We start from the raw sequence: 26,346 nt of genomic DNA, 5'->3' as shown, positions 1-26,346 counted from the left end.
TCCAATATATGTTAATGGTATCAGAAGTTTAAAAAACATTGAATTTGGTACCATCAGCTAGAATCGAAATCAAAACATAGACGTCACGGGCCTTATCCATAGCCATCTGTACTATATCCATACGTATGGAAAACCTTGCGAAATAACGTTGTATATGGTATGAATGTGCATTTACGCATGCTTAACCAACTTGCCAAGGTCCATGCTTATTTTTTTCAATTTTGCTCCCTTAGCAGCAATTTTTACCGGCTAAAAACCAAATCGAATTTTTCCACAGACCTAATTCCTCTCTATATAACATTTCAAGTTTATGGACTAAGAATTAACAGGAGTTTGGTAGAAATATTTTGCACACACAAGGTCACTTATATAATACATTTGTGTGTGCTGGAACGTTTGCATCCGAAATGCTACCCAATTATACACAATGTAGAAACTATACATAAATAGAACTGAGCGTAATAGTTAAATAAAACCAATCATCTAATAAGGTACCATAAAAATGAATAATTAATTAACGCTCATTTTTCAAAGGAATATGTAAATTAGTTAACCTTTATTTAGTCGTTAGTATATTCATGACTGAGTATATTAAGAAGTTCGTTTTAATAATTTTAAATAGAAAAAATAGGCTTTTAATATCAACGTAAGTGCGATGCAAAACTCAACTTTATTTAGATATAGATTTATATGCTGACATGAAGGAACAAAATAGTGTTCAGAAATATTCTACGAATAATTTTTGTTATACAACTTGTGAATGTATGTATACATGCATTTCTTTCTATATTAATTTAGCATAAAAACTTTATATTTTTTTATTTATACAAACATTTTTTTGGTCCAAATTTCCAGACATGTTTTAGTCCAAGCTGGGAACCATTTTTACTCTGAGATTAATCTTAATTATCAAGGAAGAATCGCCGTTTTAACCCTTGAACTGCCAGCTTTCACACGAGATGTACAAATTAATTTTCTTCGGTGCCATTCCATTAGCATGCATCCGTTTTATGCCTTATAATGGAGATATACAAGGTGTTCCAAAAGTCTTGGGCACATTTCAAGTCCTTACATCTGCTTAACTATGAATGCTAGTAAGATGGAAGTGGTGCCATTTTAAAGCTAAATGTGTTAAGTTTTTTTGTAATTTTGCTATTGATTTGTTTTATTTAATTTCAGATGCCTTATCTTTAATAGTCCTCAGGATATTCAATGTAAAAATATGGCCAAGACTTTTGGAGCATCTTGTGTTTCCAGCCTTGCAGATACTGAAAACATCCATGCAGCAGCAAATTCTTTAGTTTATTTCTTATAACTTTACTGTAAATAAATGTACAATGAAAAGTAATAATAATGTGTTTAGTGTTAGGTGAAAGTCGTGTTATTGTCTTCAACACTGTAAAAGATTAACTAAAGAACCATCTTTTTGACTTCTTTCTTCTATTCATTTAATATAACTTTGTAGGGTAGTGATAATTAATAGATATTAAATTCCTCTATCCTACAAGATGTGGTTAGAAGCTAAGAAAAAACAAGTCTTACCGTGGGTGCTCAGCGAGTGAGTTCAGGCCGAGAAAAGGAAAATAAGGAGATTGGTTGAGTTGTTGGGCATCAGGGAACACGCCACGAGTCACATAGTCAAAATGACGTTCATTACCGGGTTCCCGGAAGAGATATTGAAACGTTTGCAGCAGGTCCCGGGAGTGGAGACGCTGGATGTGAGTGAGCTGCTCAAAACTGCAAAGATCTTGGTGAACACCCAGCTCACGGAGCCTGGAGGGACAACGGCAACGCTACAGCAGGATGTGGGCAGGAGTCTGCCAAACCCGAGGGTGGCATGCTTCGAATGTGGGGGACCACACATGAGAAGAGACTGCAGGAAGTTCTTGCAACGGACAGTGTGTTATAGATGCAATCAGAGATGCCATTTAGTGATGAAATGCACGAGTTCAGGAAACTGACAAGGGGAAGCCGACGCACCAGCGGCCGCCACGATTCCCGAATCGGGGCGCACTCGCAGCAGATGCCCAAGCAGAAGATCGTGATGGAAGGACGGGGAGTTATGGCCCTGATCGACACTGGCTGTACCACTACCATGGTGCACACGACCTGGTCGGAAGATGGAAAGGGAAGGGTGAAGTAGTGGCATTCGATGGGTCGCGAGTGAAGTGTCAAGGGAGGAAGACCGTCACTATTGATATTGTTGAACACCGGATGAGGGTCCATGCAATTGTCACCGATCATCTGATGCCTGGCATCCAAGCCATCATTGGAATGGATGTTATATGCCGACTTGGAGGCATTACCATCACATGCAACAACATGAGGTTCGTACTAACTGAGTGCGCAGTGACAGAGCAAGCTCACGGAGAGACCAACAAGGCCGGGGAGGAAAGAAAAATGTCGATCAAAGATCAGAACTTCCGAGCCGAAGTCAACGGAGAGCAGTGGACGGTGGAGTGGGCATGGAAACATCAAGTACCATTGATGATAAACAGGGTGGCGTGCTACACTAATTCGCTTAGAGGAGGGGTAGAAAGGAGTTTGAACAAGAAGTGGACCGATGGATTGAGGAGTGTATACTGCTGCCTTGGACAGATGACGTTGACTCAGGCATTTTGCCGTTGATGGCCATTCTGCAACCAACTAAAGGGAAAGTAAGACCGGTCCTGGATTTCCGAGAGCTGAACCAACATGTTAAGTGCCATACTGGAGGCGACACCGTAGATGTGTGCAGTCAGACCATTAGAGAATGGAGACAGATGAATGGAGCATCTACGTTGGTAGATCTAAAATCTGCCTATTTGCAACTCCACATCGCCAAGAAGCTCTGGAAATACCAGTTAGTCAGGTACAAAGGCAAAACCTACTGCCTTACGCGAGTGGGGTTCGGGTTAAATTCGGCACCCAAGATCATGTCAACTATCCTCAGGAAGATTCTGGAGACAATGGGAAAATGAGATGAGGCAGTGAGTTCATACATAAACGACATTCTGGTGAATGAGACTCTGGTAACTGCCAAGGAGGTGGTGGCTCATTTGAAGAGGTTTGGGTTGGTCGCCAAAGCGCCTGAAAAATTAGATGGAGGGGCTGCTTTGAGGCTAAGGCTGAAATGAGGTGCGTTGGGCAGCCTAGAGTTTTGCAGGGGGAACGAGATCCTGCAATTGAAGCAAGAGCTCAAGACGGGAACTGTTTTCCATATGCGTGAAGTTGATCGGACATTACCCCATTGTTAGCTGGCTTAGACCAGCATGCAGCTACATAAGGAGGCATGCCAAAGGAAGAGGATGGAATGATAAAGTGGGAGGAAGAACGGTCGCCATGATGGAAGAGCTCCTGAAAGAAGCAGAACGGCAAGACCCAGTCCGGGGGAACCTGGAACGTACTGCGAACATTGGATGGAGTTGTGTGGTGTGATGCAAGCAGTATTGCAACAGGGGTCATTTTGGAAGTTGGAGGAGTGGTTGCAGAAGATGCGGCCTGGTTAAGGAAGAACAATGATGTCAGCCACATCAATGTAGCGGAATTAGATGCGATAATCAAAGGGGTCAATCTGGCCTTGAAATGGGGACTGCGTGACATCTGCATTAAAACAGACTCTGCTACGGTGTTAGCTTGGCGAAAGTCCCTCATTTCAAGCAAAAAAAGAATAAGAACGAAAGGGGCAGCAGAGATGTTAGTGAAGCGCAGACTTGGGATGCTAGCTAAGCTGATGCAGGAGTTTTGTTTGAAGCTTCGCGTAGACATGGTGGCTTCTGAGAAGAACCAAGCAGATGCTCTCATGAGAGTGAGGAAGAGTTGGCTTTTGCCAAAGAAAGATGTTGTTGCTGCATCGGATCTAGATAATGTTGGCATGCAAGAGCTGCACAATCTGCACCATATGGGGGTAGAGAGGACGTAGTACTTGGTGAAGAAAGTCGACCCAAGTGTCACCAAGGAGCAAGTGAGGCAAGTGGTCAGGACATGCGATAGATGTCAGTCGATTGATCCTGCTCCAAGCACACATGAAGCTGGTCAATTGGGGGTGAGTGGGACCTGGGAGAAACTGGCATGCGATGTCACCCATTACAGGGGTGGACTTGACCTGACCATGATTGATTGCAGGCCCGAGCGATTTGGCCATTCTGCAACTATAACACGTCACCGACAGACGTGTTATAGTAAATGTCTTAAAGCGGTCTCATGAAGACATGAAGATGGGCCAGTCATTAGGGTCTGAGTAACAAGAAGAAAATCATACCTGAGATGTTGGATCTGGGTGTGGCTCCTTTCTTTTCTCAAGATGATCTCTTCACCCTGGTGGCATTCTGGTGGGAATCTTCATCTCTTTGTCCTCAGGGCCGCCTTTCGACTTCAGACATTTATGAAGGCATTCATGGCAGACACAAGAAAAATGACACGTGACACAATTGTAATATACAAAGGTATAACTAACTATTTTATTTTACATTAGAGATACAATATATATTACAAAAAAAAACAATTTACAATTAATTTTTACAATAGGCTTTTCAAAGCTAACTAACCTACCCTAACTAGTGTTGAGGGAGGGGGTGGCCCCCCCCTCATTTACGGAGAGACAGTCTATGCGTCCTCACATCATGGTGGTCGTGCAGGAAAAAGACAGAAAGATAGCAAGGGAATTATGGGAAGGGGTTTCTTTGTATCTCTACGCTCATGGACAATTTACCACCCGTCCATGCTGCAGAGTGTGTTAGAAACAGTGGCACAAGGAAATAGTGCCACATCCCTCCCTATGCAATCCGAAATTTATGAGTATTCATAAATTTCAGAAGTCCCTAATTTTCCGTGAATGGTGTGTCAACCGGCCGTCAGCAATCAATGTCCCCATGCTCTACGTTCCTCAGGAACTCAGTGAAGCAAGTTATTTTTTTCCACCAGGCTCCTGGTAGACTGGTATACTGCTTCAAATACCAGAGAGGGTAATCATCCTCGCCCTCCATCGAGGCAATGACCTCATGATTTCAGTTACTGGATTTACACTTTCTTAAGCAACCAGTATAATATTTTTTAACAAAGCCGGATTTTACGTGAGTTCATCACGCCGACCTATACGTATTTGACTAAGCCGGATTGTACGTGAGTTTATCACGCCGACCTATACGTATTTCACTAAGCCGGATTCTACGTGAGTTTATCACGCCGACCTATACGTATTTCACTAAGCCGGATTGTACGTGAGTTTATCACGCCGACCTATACGTATTTCACTAAGCCGGATTCTACGTGAGTTTATCACGCCGACCTATACGTATTTGACTAAGCCGGATTCTACGTGAGTTTATCACGCCGACCTATACGTATTTCACTAAGCCGGATTCTACGTGAGTTTATCACGCCGACCTATACGTTTTTTTTAATTTAGTCTGCATAACATTATTTTCGTAACTGGATTTACGCTCCCTTCAGCAACCAGTATAATGTATTTTAACCAAGTCGGAGTTACGTGACCTCATCACGCCGACCTATATGTATTCCAAGTTATTACTTCAGTTACTGGACTTACGCTCTCTTCAGCAACCAGTATAATGTATTTTAGATAAGTCGGGGTTACGTGACCTCATCACGCCGACCTATATGGATTTAGTAAAACCTTGATCTTCAGAGGTTCTAATCCAATTAATTCTGTTAGAGCAAGGAGTCTGCCGCCGAGCGACCAATAAAAACTATCCACCACGGAATATTTATTAATTATATAAAGAATTAATTAAGAAGGGCACTCAGCCTTCATGAGTTAGAATACTCAATTAGGGGGAAAAAAATCCAAAAATAAACAATTCAGAAACCTGGTATACATTAAATCAATGAAATAGGGTGTTAACAATTTTTTTTCTTAAAAAGAAAACATTTGTAAAAAATCATTTCAGAGCACCTCGGTCACAATTAGAATTTGTTTACACAATGCAAACGCATTTCAGTTATTACATTCATAATTAACTTTTTCCCAAATTTCAGGGTACATTTAAAAAGTATGTGTATTTTTTCAAAACTTGATTTACAAAAGATCATTAAAATTTAATTCCAAAATTTAAAAATTATTTCAAGTATTTTGGTTCATCGTTAAAATCAATTTATGTTAGTTAACTTCTTTCCAAAGTAATTCATTTATTATTATAAAAACCAATCTTCTCAAAAGGTCATAAACTTCGAATAGACCCATTTTTCGTAATACAATTCAAAAATTATTCCAAACATTTGGTTCATTATTAAAATTAATCTTCCGAAAAGATCATAGACAATTCATTTTGAATCAATTCACCCTTCACAATGAGATTCAGAAACATCCCAAATTTTTCATTTCGTAATTATTATTTTTAAAATTCAGTGTATATTTAAAGTTATTTAATTGATTCTTAAAAATCATTTCTTCTTATAGGTCATTATCAAGGTCATTTCGAATTCAGAAACATTTCACGTTAATTAACTTTATTTTCCAAAGTAATTATTTTATCATTTAAAAGCAATTCTTTTCCTAAACTCACTCACAAGGATTATTTCGAATTAATAAACTCCCGCCACACCTGGGAGTCACATTAGTTAACGACCAGTTCTGTATAGTTAACAGCTCGAAAAAATTAAAGTTTCAATTAAAGAGAGATCTTTCTAGACTGAGGAAATCTTTTTTTTTTAATAATTAATTCAATTTTACGTATATACTCCTCAGTCAATATTTCAGGGACCCCTATCATACGGTCCAATTTCAAATAAACCTTCAATTAAAGAATTTGCTCGAATAATTCTTCCTTAAAATCATCTAGAGTTCAGGAAAATCTCTTTCGTTAGTCAAACAATATTTCCTTAGAAATTATTAAAAATTCAGAGAATATTCGAAATGTAATAGCGTAATTTTTCTTTAAGAAAAACTATGAACACTTCAGAGAACTCTTTAAAAATTAACGTAATCATGTAACAGTTGGCTTTTCCAAACACTCGAAGACTTCAAAAAAGTACTTTAAGTGCTGTTTGAATAATCGTCTCAGTTTTTATTTTTAATAAAAACCAATTGAAGACATCATTTAATGTAATTTAACGAAGCATAAATAATTTTGTTCTTTAAACTTGGTAGAAAAATTTAAAAAACTCCAAGTTAATTCGTTATTATATGCCCTCCTGCAATCAGCCATGGGGGTTTAGCTATACAATCATTAAAACGCAAGAGTAGAGAAAGAGACCGAGGGGGAAAGAAGGGGATAGAGACAGAGCGATGCCACCACACACCCTACCACTCTCATGATATCATTACGTAATAACAAAAAAATCTTCGACAATTTTCTCTCTCGTCCTCATAGACCCTAAAAGGTAAGGGAATGAGAGAGAGAGAAAGATAAAGAGAAGAAGAGAGAGAGAGAGAGAGGCAGATAGCATTGCTCTACCACCCGTTCCTCAACACCCTCGCAAACACCATGACGAGGTCATCTTCGCTTATCTTTCCCATGTGCGGCCATTGTTTTAAAAAATGAGTGACAGGTAGACATTAAACATTTCTACGAGTTTTAAAAAAATAACTAAATAGAAAAATAATCTTATTTTGAACAATTTTGTAAAAGGCATTCTCACACACACAAAAAAAAACGTTCACATTATGTAATCCAAATTTTTAGCAATCCATTTTTTTTCCTTTTTTTTAAACAGACAAATCAAAATTAATAAAAAAAAACATAATCAAATCAAAAAACCACATATGTTTCGGCATTAACTGCTAATCTAACCCGAAAAAAAAACACATCAACTGTTCATGGAATAAAATGTAATGTAAAAGTTCTATTTTTTTCAAATCTGAATCTAACACTTGCAAAGTCAAAAGCAATTTTTTAAAAAGTCCTATATCTTTATAAACCTGAAATAAAGATCAGATAAAAAATGTTAGGTATCCTTTATTTTCTTTCCTTTTTTTTTTTTAAATTTATTTTTCGAGCTTCATGTTTGAAGGATTTTTTTCTTTTTTTTTTTCTTTCATGTAATAACAAGATGCATAGATATACACACATATCGATATATATCCGGAGAGAGACAGAAAGAGAGAAAGCGTGAGAGAGAAAGAGATATTGCATATTCTAGAGACACTTTTTTCTCGTTTCTGTTTTTTTTTTTTTTGTGTGGGACACATTTCTTACTTTTTTTTCGAAGGGTTACTTTCAATACTCTTTTTTTCTAAATCGATCTTTTGTAAACTGTTTTTTTTTTGTAGGTGCAAGACAATTTTTTTGTTCAGGTTCTGAATTTTCTTTTTGAGTGCGTTTTTTTTTTTTTTTTTGTGCGCGTGTGTACTGGTCTGCCATTTTTTTTTAAAAATTTTGCCAGAAATAATAGTTTTTTCCGTTTTTAAAGACCGTGGACCATTTTTTTTTTATTCGATTCGTCTAGTGGTCATTATTTTTGGTTGTGCCGTGGGTTTAAGAGTCGAAATTATTTCCATGCTGGGAAACAATATGTCTTGGTCATAGTGCATCATTTATACTGCGACACAGATTCGACGAGATCCGTCTGGTAATTAACCAGGGTCAATCCTGCGTCTTAAGGCAACATTTATACCACTATCAGCCGGTCACTGGGGTGTGGCCGACAGACGTGTTATAGTAAATGTCTTAAAGCGGTCTCATGAAGACATGAAGATGGGCCAGTCATTAGGGTCTGAGTAACAAGAAGAAAATCATACCTGAGATGTTGGATCTGGGTGTGGCTCCTTTCTTTTCTCAAGATGATCTCTTCACCCTGGTGGCATTCTGGTGGGAATCTTCATCTCTTTGTCCTCAGGGCCGCCTTTCGACTTCAGACATTTATGAAGGCATTCATGGCAGACACAAGAAAAATGACACGCGACACAATTGTAATATACAAAGGTATAACTAACTATTTTATTTTACATTAGAGATACAATATATATTACAAAAAAAACAATTTACAATTAATTTTTACAATAGGCTTTTCAAAGCTAACTAACCTACCCTAACTAGTGTTGAGGGAGGGGGTGGCCCCCCCTCATTTACGGAGAGACAGTCTATGCGTCCTCACATCATGGTGGTCGTGTAGGAAAAAGACAGAAAGATAGCAAGGGAATTATGGGAAGGGGTTTCTTTGTATCTCTACGCTCATGGACAATTTACCACCCGTCCATGCTGCAGAGTGTGTTAGAAACAGTGGCACAAGGAAATAGTGCCACAATGGAAGTAATGAAGAAATGGAATATCCAACAATTTTTCAGAGCTGCCTACAGACCCAGTGGCAACAGGATCGTGGAGAGAAACCACTGCACCATAAAGGCAGTTGTGGAAAGAGGAGGCACCCGAGCAAGCCGTCTACTGGTAGAATATGTCGCCTAGATTGGGACAAGTGCCAGAGACGGTTCCGCGACTGTCAACGTTCGCATATTCCTGGAGACATCCCAGGGTTGAACCGGCAAACAGAGAGGCAGAAGCCACAGGGACCATTAAACTCGGGGATGAGGTATGGGTGAAGCCACCGGGGGCGTGCTGCACCACACAATGGAGTAGAGGTCGTGTGACTGGGAGGAACACTAGAAACAACGTTGTGGTGAATGGAGTACCGAGGCATATTCTCAACATCAAACCAGTGGAAGGCGAAGCAATGGAGGGGAATGTGCAGCAACAGGAGGAGGGCGAGACACCTCAGAGGCCAAGTAGAGAGAGGCGACCGCCACAGTGGATGAGAGACTACGAAATATGATCTTGAGATCAGGGAGGCATGTGGTTAGAATCTAAGAAAAAACAAGTCTTACCGTGGGTGCTCAGGGAGTGAGTTCAGGCCGAGAAAAGGAAAAACAAAGATGGCGGCCAACATTTTATTATGTGCGTTCTCGCATAATCTTGTGTGCATGTGAAGCTGGAAACTACAAAATGAGCTTCATTTCTCGGTGCTGAGCGATTCCAGATCGAGCAAGAGAGTAGGCGCAACGGGAGTGGAGATACTTTCTGAAATTATAATCCTTTTTTGTGTGTTTGAGGTGAACCCCCCACCCCATTACGGAAGCTCACAAGATAATGATAAAACAAGGCAATAAAAAGAAATACCATTCGCTTAAAAATACTCCAAATTTATTTTTCACAAAATTAACAAAATGAACGAGCAATGCCAGCTCAGTAAGAGTTCTTGTGTGGAATGTTACCTCTCGCAACCTGGATATTTCCATGTGGAGGGAAGTTTTATGCGTCATGTGCGCTGCATTGATTGTTTAACGTTGGGTAGAAATAAAACAGAGTCCTACTTACATTTAAATATCATTTTTATTGTATCAAAGCATCTTTATGAACGATGGCTTTCTCTCTATATTAATAAATCCCCGTTCTTTTACACTTCATTTTGCTTTTTCATTTTTAAAACATGGCGCTCTTTTTAGAAACCGGAAGAGGAAGACTTCCCTGCAAAGGATTGTGGGTAAATCTAAAACCAATCAGAAAAAAATTAATTCTATTTTTTTTTTTTTTTTTTTTTTTTTTTTTTTAGTACATTAATTTTATATTTTATTATTAGTTTATTATCATTTATACATTTTTATTATTATTTTCTCTTGTTCAGGATTCAGACGTTTTCTGCTATTATACAAGCTCACTCTTCACTTTTCATGGTCTAGTGGATTCGCAGTATTCAGATATCCCTCTGTGCGATCTTGTCCAATCACTTGCTTCCAAGTTTTCTTTGGCTAGCCAACTTTCCTGCGATTTAGGGCATTCATGTTTCTGCGACAGTTTATCCAAGAGAATGAACAGTCCACATTACCATGCCAGCATAATCGATTCATCCTTAGGATAACCTGAGCTTCAATCTATGATACTCTTTTGCTAAACTTTCACAAAAAACACTCGTTTATCTACAACAACCATCACTCTCTATCTGTGCCTAAATCTAAACACAAATTCCATGAACAAAGTTTCTTTCCTAGAAGTTCACGCCTGTGAAACTCTGCTGACTACAATATAGTCGTCTTCAAGTCCAGTGTAAACAAGTTCTTGTTGACCTCCCTCTAAATAACTAAATCTACTCCATTCGCAGCACTAACTATTAATACGGTGTTGTCTTAGTGACTACCGTACAATCATTAACAATTATTCTTGGATGGACTTCGAGCCTTGATAAATGGTGACTTCCATGTAAAAAAAAAAATAATAAATAAATAAAACGCCATGCTAGGCAAGTGATATTCTTTCAGCAAATCCTTTAACTTGATGAGTTGATTTTGGAGTGCTGATAAAAATTTATTTAATATAGTAGGTAGCGTTTTCTTGATTTCCAGATCAAAGTAAAAAAAAAAAAGAAAGAAATTTCAAACTTGACTATGGGAAGTGGACCATGTTATTTTTTATTTTTATTTATTTATTTTATTTTATTTATTTATTTCTTTTTGATGGCCTCATAACTCTTGCTTCCCTTATTTTGTCCTTTAATCCTAACATTCCATGGACACAGTTTCTGACAAAGGAGAAAGAATTGCTATTTTCTGAGTTGGAATCTATCCATTATAATGTTTATTGTTAAATAGCATTTGACCTTGAAGTGGTATTTATTTCAGCTCTTTACATCAAGTGGCTTCATACCTTGTTTGGAGCGATTCCCATTAAAAAAAAAAAGTCTATGTCTTCGTTATTTTATTTAGTTTTTCTTCTTTTTACTGCATTGCCTCTTCTTAATTCATCTTTCTCCACTTCTTTCTTTTTACCTCCTCACTAGTTTTCTTGCTTCCACATCCTATTTCTCGTTCACGGCTGCAACTTCCACACAAGATATAGAAACTAATTTTCTTCACTGTTGTCCCATTAGCATGCATCCTTTTCATGGCTGGCAGATATATCCCATAATGCAGATATTTTTCCTGTCAAAACCCATCCATATGGCAGCAATCTTTTTGTTTATGTTTTTTGCAACTCTTTAGGAGGTATATGCTTCATTTCTTTTCTGTTGTTCTGTGATTAGTCAGTTAGGCATTATTAGATACTTTTTATTTTACAGCAAACCATTTTCACTCTGTTCATATTTTCCTTTTATTTACTACTACCTTTCCCAACCAGCCTTTGCCCGGTAGTGTTTTTATCTGCAATTTTTTTTGGTTTTTGTTTTTAATCTATGCCAATTTTTTTTTTTTTCCAAAAGATTTTTTTTTTTTTGTTTTGAATAAAAAGGAAGTAAATCTTACAAATAAAGATTTCCATTCCGTTTTCTAAGAGGATTTCCGCATGAAAATAATTCCAACTTAAGTATTTTCTGCAAGAAATTAAAATCGAATTACATTTTATTGTTTTTTAACAACACGCTGCAGGGATCCACGAAAAGAACTGACGAATCAGAATCAAATATTGTAGGAAGAAAGCTATCGATGACAAAAATAAAGAGACTAACTTTAGTATTATTTGAACTACTGTCCTCATCTTAGGTGTTATTCTCTCAACGTTTAGATTAATGTAACCTTCGATCTTCTTCAGATGTACCTTGTTAAACTCTGGAACATTTCTGTTGAATTTGCGAATCTGTACAGAATGGAATCCTTTATTTAATCCATGGAATTAGCATGATCACGTTTTGTCAGCCATGACTGAGTAGAAATAATTTGCATTTACAGTTTTAGAATCACCATCAAGAGCCCTTGACACACCGGTTCTCACCAGATCACTGAAGTTAAGCAATATTGCGCCTGGCCAGCACCAGATGGGTGACCATTTGGGAAAGCCGGGTGCTGTGTATGTACCGCGAGGTAAAATACCAGGTTGAGAAACTGGCATGCTCTATCCTTCTCATGAAGGTAGATGGGTCTCTTAAGCCATCGTAGGCACCCCATCTAGTGATGGCGTCACGATAAAAAATACTCTTGATAACCCTAGCGAAGCATCAAGCATTCAGCTACTGACAAGATTTGAATTACACTACAAACTTGTGTAGTGAGTTCAATCTCGGCTATGGTTGTGCTGAATGAATGGATCAAGAGCCAATGACATAACGGATTAAGGAATAAGTAAAATTCAGTTCTAAGTGACACAGTTCTGGAGGCTGTAGATTCGATCTGGAGTGCAGGCGATATTAAGAACACAGTTGTAAATTACTTAAGACTTCAACCCAATCATGGCTGACAGAATGAGAACATGCTACAATTGTAGATTAAGTAAAGAGTTGCATTTGAAATTCCATACAGATTCCCAAGTTCAACAGATTAACACTGAAGATGAGAATGGTAGTTTGAATAATCCAAATTATTAATCCTTATTTCAAAAACAAAAAAAAAACAGACTAACTTTACTTTATATATTAGATATCAACCTTGTCTATTATTTTAATGTTGCCATGTTATTTATTATATTAATGGTGATCTTTTTCCACATCTGTTTAATGTTATTTCAATATTAATCCATGTTTTTTTTTTCTTTTTAGGTAAGTCTTTAAAGATTTTATTTTTACTGAGGACAAAAAAGAAGCTTCCCTGTGAATTTAAGACCAATTCCTTTCTGGTTTAACTTTTTATACTTAATTTTGGTAAGTAGTTTTTATGTATTCTATTTTAGAATATTTGTAAACATGTGGAACTGTTTTCTGCGAAGACTTGTATATTTTGTTTCAAAGATCATTAGCAGGCTTCACATTTTTTTTTTTTTTTTTTCCGAGATAATATCGATCATTTTTGTTCCGGTCGATATTCGGAAAGAGTGCAGCTTTGAAAAGTCCCAACTCGAACCTAAGTGACAAAAACTTCCTATTTGAAAATTGAGATATTTCAGATTTGCATTAAATTTGATCCATTTTACCTCGATTTTAAGCTTTATTAGCAACATAAGTGCTGCAAAAATGTTAGGAGAATTCATTTTACCCATCCTGGGACAGGTATGTATTTTTTTTTGTATATATAAGCAAAAAAAGTGGAAAGCATTATAATTCAGCAACATTGGCTGAATTTCCTCAGTTATCTGCATTACTTTGCATTTTTTTCTTTTTTTTCTTCAAGCAGCCAATAAAATTGCAAGTTTTTATTGCTAGGATTTTCGGATTTGATCAGCACAGGAATATTTAATGCTTCTTAAAATCAATTTGAATGTTCTACACCAGGCAATACATTAATTGAGATTAATCTCTTAGAAATTTTATTTTATCATATTTACTTTTAGTTTAAAGACTTTCTGCAATAACTATTTTTTTTTTACTTATCATTTTAAAGAGGCCATTAATTGAAAAGAGTTTAGAATAGAGATAAAAATGAAGTGTTTATTTCAGAAGAGAAATCTAGGGTGCATTAAATTTCTCCTTGTTTTCTTCTAAAATATATAAAACGTTATGAAGTACCAAAATTGGTAAGGTCATACTCTTCATAAAAGGCACATTTAAATTTCGCATAAGTTTCCAACTTTTTCTTCGCTGAAGCTCACTTTTTTTTTCAGGTTTTATTTAGTTTCTGTAGAAATATCAAGCTTCTCTGAACAAGAACTGATATTTTTAAAAGAAGTCTATTCACTCGTTTGGCTGAAACCACTATCAATAATTTCCCCCACTCTTTATCTGTGCCTAAACCTAAACGTAGATCCTATGAACAAAGCTTCTTTCTTAGGACTGCACATGTGTAGAACTCTCTTCCGTTTACCTGCTTTTCAGCTGACTACAATATGGCCGTCTTCAAGTCTAATGTAAACAAGTTCTTGATGAGCCGTTTCCCTTAAGTAATCCAATTCACCAAATTTACACTTCACTTCTAACGATTACTACAATATTGTCCTTTTGACCACTGTACACTCTGTAACCCTTATCTTCGAGTGGCCTCTGGGCCTTGATAAGTGGTGATTCCTTTGTAAAAAAAAAAAATTTTTAAATGGAAAATACTATTTAAAATTGGAGCATTTCAGACTGATGAAAATGCTATTTAAAGCTTACGTGTGATAGATTAACTGACAGACAAAGCTTGTTATAAAGATGCTTGGACGCATATAAAAGTTTTAACAGAAAGGTATTTATAGTTATTTCAAAACCTTAAGCTTCACTTACCAATTGGTATACAGATACACGCCCCCATATTAAAGATGCTTTGATACAATAAAAATGATATTTAAAACTTAAGTGTAACAAACCAAAGAAAATGCTATGTCAGAGTTAAGCATGACAGATAAAAGAAAGTGCTATTTCAAATTTAAACATGACAGACAATAGAAAATGCTATTTCAACATAAAACATGACAAACCAAAGAAAATGCTATTTCAAAGTTAAGCATGGCAGATCAAAGTAAATGCTGTTTCAAAGTTAAGCATAACAGACCAAAGAAAATGCTATTTCAAATTTGTGACCAATACAAAAACTTAACTTACAACCCCTTCATATACAGCTCACATTTTCAGCATGACCAAATATTTGAAGATATTAAGAATATGGAGCATACAAGCATTTTCCCAAATATTTGCATTAAACAAGCCGAAATAGGATTGATATGCTATAAAACTAAACCACCAAACCAAAACAGGTAAATATTTAAGCTCAATTTTCACACAGATTTTATCATAACACCTTTTGATTGCTTTGAAGCATTTTTAAGTCTTGTCTCTTAGTTATTAAAGAGTCCAAAGATGTCTCACTGTTAAATAACCCATCTTAGATCTGGTATTCTGTCTAGTAGCTAGTGATGTATGTACAGCAGTATTATTGTGAACACAACACTTGCAACTATGATATATTTTGCCATCACATCTAGTGCTCAAACAACTTAGATTTTGTTATCTATATATTTTCTTTATTCAAGGTTCAGCTGAAACAGTCAAGCCTTATTAGCTTCCACTTCTAATGTCTGTGTTTTAAGTAATAATAATTGCCATTTTTCTTTCTCATTGATATTTATTGCTTGTGCTGATGATGAACTCTTTAACCAAACATGTCAGGCCAACTGTCTCTGCCGATAACCACTTAATCACTTCCATAATACTTATAATGAAACTAGTTTTTAACCCCTCCTTAAGCAGGTCCTGGATATGACCTAAAACCAAATCCGATGGTGAGGCTCCACCTTGCGGGCTTTGGGGAGTGTGGAGCCACCCTTTAATTGCCATTGCTCCCAGGTCCACTCTGACCCGGAGTGGTAGTACCTGTTAGGGTCCCAACTATGGGTTAAATATAATCTGACTTAAAAAAAAATATACTCCATTAAAAATCGTTCCTCAAAATAACTAGATTCGGCATTAAATAACCTGAAAAAGGTTGATATGCCGTAAAACAAAAACAACCAACCGACCTCCTTAAGCAGTGTTGATACAGTACCTGGAGTATATCAATTTCTATCTTTTATCTAGCCCCTACAGTTTTGAAGCTAGTATAGAGAAAAATATTTGGAATTTGGTGGAAAAAGAAATGCTACTTAGTACTTGTATAAGAGAGTAAGTAACTATGATGAATGTATTTGCATATTGTTTTTATTGACAACAAAAAATTAGAAATTATGTTTTTAAACTGAAATAATTCACTTTGAACTCATGCTGAATATCCTTCATGTCTACTCTTTTTATGGGCTATCAAAAAAATATAGTCACTTTAAAAAACTAATTATGCAATTTAAAAAAATGGTTTTATGTTAAGAGAATTTCTCCAAATTTATAAAACATGTATCCAGTTAAAAAAACAATCCTTTATATGCTTATGTGAGATTCGAATTGATATGGTAAAATCGACTGCCTTAATAATGAGTACCTTGCCTATTCCTTTTTTGTCAATCAATTGTGTTTCCATTTGCATGCAAACAGACGGATGTCCAAAACGCCATCAATTTTTAATAGTAATTAAATAACTAGATGAAAAGCTTGTTTTTATTTTTTATTCATTTTTTTTATTTTTATTTTTTTAATCGTACAAGTTTGGATCAGTACTGTACTTTGGGATAATTGCGCCAAATCTTGGGATAATTGCGCCAACTAAAAAATGTGCTTTTTATATGCGTGGTTGCCAAAAGAGCACTTTTAGCTAGTTGGCTCAATTACCCCGGACTTGTCGCAATTACCTCAAAATACAGTAATTCTATCTATGTGCATAGTTATCTGCAGAATTTTTTTTTATCATAAATCACTATAAAATTTAATGATTGATCTTTGCAAAAAAATAAATATCAATCATTTCAATAGACTACAGATTAATTTTATTAATCTGTATAAAGTCAAAATTATAACATTAGATCAGTGAATTTGTGATTGCCTAGCATATCTTAAGGACAAATTATTTGTGTTGCTATTTGACTTCCTTGTTAAAGTGTCATACCATTAAAGCATGAAAGTCTAGAATTGCAGGAAAGACTTGCCAGCAAGCCATTGGAGTTTGAAGACAGTTGACCTGCTGAACTGCAAAGACAGGAGAGTTAATTTGCAAAAAAGGAGTCTGATCTCTACCCCCACCCCTCTGAATGAAGGAAAAGTGATGCTAAGAGAAAGTTTAGAAGTTTAAAAAAAATATCGTCATTAAACAGTTCAGTGGACACTCCAACTTTTCTATCTGACAATGATACACATAAATGTGCTACAAATTTTCCAATAAACTTACTTCTTCTCATCAAAATCCGAACCGACTGTTTAATACATGAAAAAATTTTTTTAAAATTAATTCACGTTCACCCCCCACCCCCAAAACGAGGCATATCACCACTTGGACGTAAGGGGCTACTATTTCGAACCATGTTTAGAGGAGATGAGCAATATGTTGGCTTATATTACATTTAGACTTTTGCATTCCGTACAGTCAGGGAAGCAGATAGTAAGAAGAGAATTCCAAAGTCTAGCTGTTCAAGGGAAGACACTATTAGAATAGAAGGCTTTTCGGCATTTAGGGATCTCTACAGTGAAGGTTTTTTTTTTTTTTTTAACTGAAATCTGTGTCTGTCATTTACTTAAGAAAAAAGAGCAATAACATTTTACGATTTATTGAATAACATCAGCATTCGGAAATGTAGATTTGATTCTTTGATGCAGTTTGCAAAGGGAGACAACTTGATAAATGAATTCCATTTTTAATCGGATCAAATGAAGAACCACGAAAATCCTTAAAGAGTTGGATTAATCGTGTGTATAGCCATTGAATTGACCTTCATTGATAAAGTTGGATTTTATTTTTGTAGTTGTTTTTCAATGCATTGAACATTTTTAATGGATCTGTTTTAAAAAGATAGATTGACGCATTCTCTAGTTGTGGATTAGAAACTGAAACATTAACCAACGCTCTTGTAGTTAGGATTCGCTAAGTTGGCATCATGGATTTCTTTAAAGCTGTTCCTCTATGTGGTAGAAATATATATATAAAAAAATACTTGTTTCCAGCCTCTAAAGAGAAAAGATCCCCCTCTGTACAAGTGATTGCATAGGGAGTGTTTGGGCTCATAAAGAATGTGTTTGAAGTCTTATGAGGGAAAGTATAAACACCTTTCCAAAATTAAAACTCTTAAATTAACAGATTTATTGAAATTGAAGAAGGTAAAAACTTAAAACAGAAAAAAGAAATACAGAATTAGCGTGAAGCTTGGGGTTGATAGGAATGCAGTAAATGCTTATAAGAATGAAGAATTGAATGTCCAGAGAACAAAATATCAACAAAATATAAAATGTAAGAAAAGAAATCAAAGTCTCAATTAGGAAACGGGAGAAAGGAAAAACTTACAATGGAGGTCTGACATCGAGGAAAGAAACGTCAAGACAGTAGCAGCTAAGACCTCGTGGCGGTCACCCTATAGAAAAGGAGTGAAAAAAAACCCCAAAAAAACACCGGTGTCAGCGATGAAGCTGATGATTACAATAATGAATGATGAAAAAAAAAAAGACTTGGCGTTATTTGCATTTTAAATTTCTAACGGCAGTTTTTGTTGGGAAAGCAAATAAACCAAACATTTTTTCACTATTCACCAATAACATCCACCTGAACATGGTCGGAGGTTACATCGCCGAAACGTTGTAAAAAAACAAAAAAAAAAACAAAAAAAAACAAGATGAGAATCATAGTTCAAACAATACAAAATATAATGAATTCATTGAAATGTTAACTAGCAACCAGTTCTGTTTGATGACAATATTTACTCTTATGTATTATTTGAACTATTGTTCTCATCTGGAGTATTATCCTCACAACGTTTCGGAAGATATAATCTCCGACCTTCTTCAGGTGTAGGTGTATACTCTGGGATGAGTACATAATTTCAAATAAAACCTTTTATTTAAAACACGGAGTTAGCATGCTCTCATTCTGTCACCAATCATCAAGTAAAAGTCTTAATTAATTCAAAATTGTATTCTTTACTCTCAACCTCCAGCAAAATGTCGCTTAGAACTAAATTTACTTTATCTGTTAGGCCACAGGCCTTGAGGTTGAAAGTTCAATAGAGAAAATCGCCAGCATGTCAATGTGACATAAGCAGAAGACAAAACTGCTAAACAAGCAAATTTCACCTTATATTAAGAGAATTCTGTTCGTGATTAGCTGATGAAATGACTCAGCTGGATAGCTTACCACATGGATAAGTCTACTATCTCGACTATTCGTTTCCAGGTTCATGTTAGATTCGATTTCTTTTTTTTATTATTACATTTTCACCCCAAACAAGGCACGTTGCCACTTTGATGTAGGGGGCTACTATCAGGGACATAAGCTACAGGGGTACTATGTAGGGAGTTGGGCAGCAAGATGTCGGTTCACGTTACACTTGAACTTCTGCATACGGTTGGGGAAGCAGGGACCCAGAAGGGAATTCCAAAGTCTAGTGGTTTTGGGGAAGAAACGACTGGAGTAGAAGGCTCTTTTACATCTAGGGATCTCTACTGTGAAGGGGCAAGATTTAGCTGCCTGTCGGGTTTGTCAGGGGTATTTACGTCGAGGGGGTACAAGTGCTTGCAGCCCATTAAAGTACTTGGAGAACAAGCAGAGGGATGCAACATTTCTTCAATGGGACAGAGGCTGAAGCTTAGATGACAGTTCAGGACTTATTAGGTTGGCGACTCTCTTTTGAACCTTGTCTAGGAGTGAGAGACTAGTAGCAAATGCACCAGCCGAAATATGACAACAATACTCCATACATGGGCGAATGGTGGCCTTATAGAGGTACAGGATACTTTCCGGCGTTAGTAGCTTTCTAGCACGGTAGAGAGAACCTACCTTCTTCGCAGCGATTATTCGATTATATTGAAAAAAAAAAACACCATCCCACTTCCACTGCAGACACAGCCCACAAGATGGCAGCGTTTTACATGATGAGGACGAGTGTTATTTTTGTTTACTACAGTAAGCAATTCAATTTACATATCAGCTCCAATATATAAAATCTATACTGGCTGAATAAAAATAAATTGCATGAAATTAATAATTTTTTTGTCAATCAATTCAGTTAATGTCTGTGTGACCACTTCTCTCTGTCTGTCTCTTAATTTTGAGTATTTTTCCCTTGTTCACGGGTCAGATGTTTTTTTAATATTTTGCAAACTCACTCTCCAGTCTTGATGGTTCAGCAGACCATTTGTCTACAAACTCGGTACTGTCTAGTTCAATCACTTATTTCCGAGTTTTAGTTTGCCTGCCAACCTTCCTGCAATTCAAGATCCCATGCTTCTACACCGTTTCTGTTTATTTATTTATTTTTTTTTTGTGGTTTTTTACTCACGCCCCCCCCCCCCCAACAAGGCATCTCACCTATGTCTATGAAAGATTAAGATGTTGGTTTGGGAGACTGAACACTCCATATCATCATACCAGTGGAACTTATTCGTCCTTAGGATTACATCTCTGCTGGGCAAATGTAATACTTTCAAACAAATCCTTAATGTGTTGGGTTTAGTCAAATTTACATAATTGATTACTCTAATCATGGATCTGTCATTATACTGCCGTTAAAGAAGATTAGGGCTCAACTACTAATCTTTCAGGGTATTGAATTTTATTTTTGTAGAAAAATTATTTTTTTTTACATGTTAAAATGGCTCTATAAGCTTAACCTTTCATTGCATATTCAAAAACTGCATATGCCATCTGTAGCATATATGTAGGACTATCAAAATAAGTTGTTAAATTGGACTAATTTACATATTGTGATAGTGGCCATGTAAATTTATAACGCGCTTGACTATCCACTCATTTTCTCGTGTACATATATTAGTCAACTGTTGAATTTATTGTGCATGTTTGTTCCATTGTCTTATATTGCAAATAAAATCAGTTTTGCAAAGTATAAATTGTGAACCTTATTTGGGGGCCATTTTAAGCACATAGTCCACAACCCTAAAAATTGTAAAATTAAAGATCTCAAGTAAATCGTAAGAAGATGTCCTATTCTGCTCCATCTTCAGAAAGGCTTGCCAGCATGTCAAAATATTTTCTAGATATCGTCTAGATGAAAGTATTTGTAATCCTTTAGAATGTAGAATCGTTCAAAGAATTGTAAGGTTTGCATTTGAAGATCAAATTGACAACACTTCTCTTGCATTTTTCTTCTAATGCTCTCACACTCCCATCATAACGGTCCTGGATATGACCTAAAACTATATCCGATGGTGAGGCTCCACCTTGCGGGCTTTGGGGAGTGTGGAGCCACCCTTTAATTGCCATTGCTCCCAGGTCCACTCTGACCCGGAGTGGTAGTACCTGTTAGGGTCCCAACTATGGGTTAAATAGAATCTGACTTAAAAAAAAATATACTCCATTAAAAATCGTTCCTCAAAATAACTAGATTCGGCACTAAATAACCTGAAAAAGGTTGATATGCCGTAAAACAAAAACAACCAACCTACCCATCATAACACAATGCAATCTGGCCTTTCTTTGCCATCAACAGACCTATTGTGTATCCCTTCCTCCTGGATGAATTTCTTCAGTAAAACCAGGCTGACTTTATTGAGAAAATATAAAATGCGAGTATTTACTGTAGCAACATTCAATATGCATCTGACTATTCTAGAGTACCACTTTTTTTTTTTTAGCAGAGAATAAAACAGAATCGGTGGTTTGCAAATAAATCCATTCAACCAACACATTTTGTGATACTAATACTATTTCAAAATTAAACATGACAAACTGGCAAATACTTATGAATATCTGTGAGCACATCTTAAAATGCTATTTTAAACTTAAACATGACAGATCGATCAAAAGTTCTATTTCAAAATTAAGTGGAACAGACCAAAGAAAATGCTATTTCAAAATTAAGTGGAACAGACCAAAGAAAATGCTATTTCAAAATTAAGCATTACACACAAATGGAAATTTTATTTGAAAAGCAAGCATGAGAGACCAAATAGAATGCTATTTCAAACCTAAGCGGAACAGACTAGAGAAAATACTATTTCAGACATAAGCATAATAGTATGATGGACAGACCAACCAACTATCGTATGCTTATACTTTTCAAAAACATTAAAAAAGTTTCTATACATTGTAATAGTTGAAAAATGAAATCAAATAAAAGGTTTGCTATGTTTTTATCTTTGATTCAGGTATGCTTTTCAGTATAAACTCAAACCATGATAATAATTTTTATTTTCGTGCAACTTTATTTTTCTTTGATTCGTCTATTTTACAGGATATAAACTTGTTTGAATGTTATTTTAATAATACAACAAAATCACCCATTATTTCTATTATTTTTAATAGAATTTTAAATTTTCTAAAATCACACCATTTACAGCCTTTTTTGTCTCGATCGACATTGAAATATTTTTTAAAAATGTTTTTGAACCAAATAATTTTTTTTTCGTCTAAATAAGATTTAGGATGATTTGCTATAAGAATATTATAAGTAATTGAATTCCATATAATTCCAACTTTTTATATCACTTTATAGGTTTGTCTAGCGAAATTTAAAAAAATGATAGTTTAAAATTAACTATGGAGGCCTGGATAGGACTAAATGAACTATATTTAGCAATGTATTTTTAACGTTTGATTTGACGATTAAGTGAAGGGTTTAATTCTTTTTTCATGAGTGATATATATATATATATATATAATATATATATATATATATATATATATATATATATATATATATATATAAAATAAAGAATTACAATTAAATTTACCAAAATGGTCCAAGATGGTAAAATTAAAGTATATTATAAATATTAAAGAATTAATATTTATAAAATTATCTCAGCCAGATGTAAAAGCTCGATAAAACCAAATAGGAAAAAGAGCTTATAATATGCCTTTGGATTATTATGGACCATCTTCTTCCAATTACGGGATTTCCTTGGATTTTACTTGTACAAATGGGAATTCTTTTAACTTTCTTGAAGTTTTACATTTGGATTTTACCGTCACTGGATTTTTTATTTTCCACCAGACTATCCATTCATGTGTAATCACCTTTTTCTTCACTATATTCCCTCTGCTTCACTTTTTTTGTTTTCAAGTAAGATCTTTGACTTGCTGTTTTCTCAAATACTTCTGCATGCAAAATCCGATCCCGCATTTTGCTAATTCCTACCCTCTGATGAGAAGGAGAGTATTTCATCGAAACTCCGCGGATTAAGGACTATCCATTTATCTAGTGTTTCCTTTTCAGATTAAATATGTTTTTAACTCATTTCAAAGTGTTTTTAACATATTTTATTAACTGTTTGCTCATATATATATGTATGTATATATATATCTATATATATATCTATCTATATATATATATATATATATATATATATATATATATATTGAGACAAGTGTTATTAAAAAGCATGGAATTTTTCTGTTTCACTACATAACCCCCGAAGTTAAGCAACGATGAGGCTGGTCAATACCAGACACGTGACCATTTTGGGAATGGTAGGCATCGTATGTGTTAAAAACAACTCCTGCATCGAGTATCACGGTTGGGTCATCATAAGTGAATAAGCAAGAAATTGCTGAAATAAATTATCGTATTTTTAGCAAAATGCGCAGTTATTTCTCGATTTTGATTCTTTAAAGCATTTCTTATCTAATGGTATATTAGCAACTCATTAAACGCTCACTAAAAGAAAATTATTAATTTATTTTTCAAAGATTTAAAATTAGTGTTTTTCGAAAAAAAAATGAATATATATATATATATATATATATATATATATATATATATATATATATATATATATATTGCTAATCTGAAAGATAATAATTATCATTATTAACATATTCAACAAAGTTCACACTTCAAAAGATGAAAAGTAAAACATTCAAAATTAGGATTTTCAACATTAAAATCTGATACGTGCGCAGTTTTTTTTTTATCTACAATCTTCTTCACAATACAATAATTTGCTCAGTTTCGGCTAATCATTTTAAGCATATTTATACTCACAAATCAAGAAGGGGTTTTTGTAGGCGAATATATATATATATATATATATATATAGAGAGAGAGAGAGAGAGAGAGAGAGAGACAGACAGACAGACAGACAGACAGATTATGAAAAAATACATCATTATAAAGTTTATTCTTCACTTAATAATCGGTGAAATTTCGTATAATTACTTGATTTTTTGGTAGATTTTTAAAGAGAGACTTCATCAAAAATAATCACTCCTTTTCGTTTTGGACGTGCCTATATATATATATATATATATATATATATATATATATATATATATATATATATATATATAATTGTAATGTATTCTAATCTATTTCTGGAGCATAAAATTTGTCTGTAATATAAATTGTCTTTTGGCATTAATTAAATAAATTTGAAATGGGGTTGGTATGTCATGAAATAAATAAACCAAACTAATGAATGAATCGTTTATAATCCATATTGTATTTTATCCTCTTTAAACATAAATCATTTGGGTAAATAAAATATTCCATCTATTTACTTTGTTATCCCCATCCCTCTCGATGTTTAGTTTGCATTTTATTTAAGTGCTTTTTTATCTTCATTATTCATGATAAAGATCCTATGTCATCAGTTGTAGGATCGTTCTAATCCTTTTCTTTCCAGTTGTGTTTCAAATGTTGCTTCGCTTCAATTTGCCTTCTGGTTTATTACTCTCTTTATTGCTTCCGGTTTTTACATTTTCTTTAACTTTTTTTTACTGCTTTATATTGATATTTATTTCATTTTTTTTCAGGCAGTGATTGATTTAATTTGAGATGTGAAATAAAAATGGTGATAGCTGAAAAACGGTAACTGTGGCCAAAGTATCTGGGTAGCCATTTTCGATCTACAACAATATATTTCATAATTTGATTTAATGGAGTAAATGACTGTGACTTCAGGTTGTTCCAGCGTGGAAATTAAGTGGGTGAATAGTTTTATGGCGATGGAGAAGAACAAGGAATTGTGGGTAGTAAAATAACTATATGGAAAGGATGATTCAGTACAAGAGTTTTGGCTTTAGTCTGTGTATACTAGACATTGTGATACCAAAGAGGAAAATAAAAAGAGAAAGGAAAGAAGGGAGAAAATTAGGAAGTGAGAAAGGAGCAAAAAGACGAACGAAGGGAGTAAAAAAAAAAAAAAAAGAAAAAGAGAAAGGATGGCAGGAAATGCAACGAAAAGAGAAAGGAAGAAATAAAGGGGGAAGACACAAAGAGAGAAGAAATAAAGGAGGAAGAAATAGAAAGAGAAAAGAAACGGGAGGAAGAGAGAAAGAGAACAGGAAATGAAAATATAAAGGAAGGAAAAAAAACCATGAGAAAACGGTAAAGAGAATCGAAGAAAGGGGAGAAGGAAGAAGTAGAAGAATAAAAAAACCAATGTTGCCAATCTGGATATGGTTGGGGGTGCCCCCCCCCCCCATTCTTGCACATTTTTATGTTGTAAAATTGATGAGTACAAATAGATCTTCATTTTAAACAAATTTCACAGTTGTATATTATCTCCCTTGCAATTACAATAGATTGCTTCCCTTGGAAAAAAAAGGTTGGCATTTTTCTTGTCCATTTCTTTCTCAACAAATATGGTAATATCAATTAAAATGTGTTTCTTCCTCACGATCAGTTTATAAAGTTATATATTAATCACTCATTTACAAAACTATTTGTGAAGTTCTTCATCAATAATAACTACTTTACCAATTCCCTTGTTTTTAAATTATAAGAGTGTTCCTTTTCTTCCTGAGATCTAATGGTGGCCTCTGCTCTTGAGGAGACATCGACTTGGAAACTTCTTAATCGTTTTTCCTCTTAAAATTGTAAAACTCATGTATTAGATTCATTTCTTTCTCTGCTGCTTGTAAAGTCGGTTCTTTCTATCGCTGTAAACACTTTTCCACACTTGAGGCTATTCTCTGTCTACAAATTTACTACAAAATATATTTTTTTCTATTCCCAGCTTCGTTTATTTCGGTTCGTTTGGCTTATTTGTCAATTCGTTGTTTTGTTATCTCATTGTAATGCAGCTTTCTAGTCCAGTAGCTTCTTTCTAAGAACTGCA

The 26,346-nt window shown here is 35.0% G+C and overlaps 1 long non-coding RNA gene across 2 annotated transcripts in view; it reads left to right on the top strand.

The window, feature by feature from the left end:
• The window catches only part of LOC145292093 (uncharacterized), a 460,939-nt gene that overhangs the window by 313,834 nt on the left and 120,759 nt on the right, over positions 1-26,346 (top strand). Inside the window, exon 2 of one of the 2 annotated variants that reach the window (XR_013869550.1) lies at positions 13,393-13,986. The exons of the other annotated variant lie outside the window; for it this stretch is intronic. This is a non-coding gene — a long non-coding RNA (uncharacterized LOC145292093). Of the gene's footprint in view, positions 1-13,392; positions 13,987-26,346 lie in introns of those variants that run through there. 2 annotated transcript variants of the gene reach the window in all.

The sequence above is a fragment of the Euprymna scolopes genome, chromosome 13 (genome assembly GCF_053919585.1).
Source record: "Euprymna scolopes isolate OS-2025 chromosome 13, ASM5391958v1, whole genome shotgun sequence".
NCBI classification, from domain to species: domain Eukaryota; kingdom Metazoa; phylum Mollusca; class Cephalopoda; order Sepiida; family Sepiolidae; genus Euprymna; species Euprymna scolopes.
Note: the sequence above shows the minus strand (reverse complement) of the source record. Positions and strands in the feature narration are given on the sequence as shown.